General features: G+C 38.7%; 1 non-coding gene across 1 annotated transcript; it reads left to right on the top strand.

Annotated features, from left to right (window-relative positions):
- The first annotated feature begins 360 nt into the window (after positions 1–360).
- LOC115897249 lies at positions 361–567 on the top strand. The gene has a single exon (XR_004057156.1). It is a non-coding gene; the product is annotated as a small nucleolar RNA U3 (small nucleolar RNA).
- The last annotated feature ends 526 nt before the right edge of the window (positions 568–1,093 follow it).

Here is a 1,093-nt window from a genome sequence, read left to right as displayed (position 1 = left end):
TATTAATGAGGTGTGTTGAATGAATGAATGAAATTTTGCAAGGTCATTCTGGTTTAATCAACATTTATGCACCTGGTCTTATTCTCTCCATTATTAATCTTTTTTTTTTTTTAAAAAAAACTTCAAAAATGGTTTTGCTTATTTAAAATTTAATTATTCTATCAGTTCACAAATACTAATTAAGCACTTATTATATGCCAGGAACTCTGGTTGGAGCAGACTTATTTTAGGGGACAGGTCAGAGAAGAAATGGTAGAAAGAATCGAATTGTAGATCAGGAGCACATGGGGAACTATGGGAGGAGTTTTAATAAAAAGGCAATACGATTTGACTGGCACTTTAAACAAATACTTGTTTCTAAAGGTTATACTTTCAGGGATCATTTCTATAGTTTGTTACTAGAGAAGATTCTCTGAATGTGCAGAGCACCAGAAACCACGATGAGGACGAGAAGGTGCAGCATTCTTTCCTAAATGTGAACCCAGCTCCTGGTGTTGCTTCAGCTGCCATTTGCCGTTAATGATAGTTCTTCTTTCCCACTGGGAGAATAAAAAGGAGAGATGCAGTCCTTTATATATGTGTGTGTGTGTGTGTGTGTGTGTGTGTGTGTGTGTGTGTATGTCTAACTGCTGTGTGGGGAATAGGCCATAGTGGAGGAGTGGAAAGCAGAAAGACCACTTAACATATACACTAGTTTTCTAGGAATTCTGTAAAAACGTACCACAGTCTGAGTGGTTTAAACAACAGAAATTTGTTGTTGAAACTCCTGGAGGCTAGATATCTGAGACAAAGGTGTTGGTAGAGTCAGTTCTTTCTGATGGCTCTGACGGAGACTGTTCTATGCTTCTCTCCTAGCTTTCTGGTGATCTGCAGACAATCTTAGGCATAGATGCATCACTCTGGTTTCTATTTTCATCTCCTCATGGCATTCTCTCTGTGTGCTCATCTGTCTCTGCATCCAAATTTTCCACTTTTATAAGGACACCAGTCATATTGGAGTAGAGCCTACCCAAATGACCTCATCCTAATATGACTGCAAAGACACAATTTCTGAATAAGATCACATTCTGAGACACTAGGGATTGGGGCTTCC

This window comes from Rhinopithecus roxellana, chromosome 4 (genome assembly GCF_007565055.1).
Source record: "Rhinopithecus roxellana isolate Shanxi Qingling chromosome 4, ASM756505v1, whole genome shotgun sequence".
In the NCBI taxonomy this organism is placed as follows: Eukaryota; Metazoa; Chordata; class Mammalia; order Primates; family Cercopithecidae; genus Rhinopithecus; species Rhinopithecus roxellana.
Note: the sequence above shows the minus strand (reverse complement) of the source record. Positions and strands in the feature narration are given on the sequence as shown.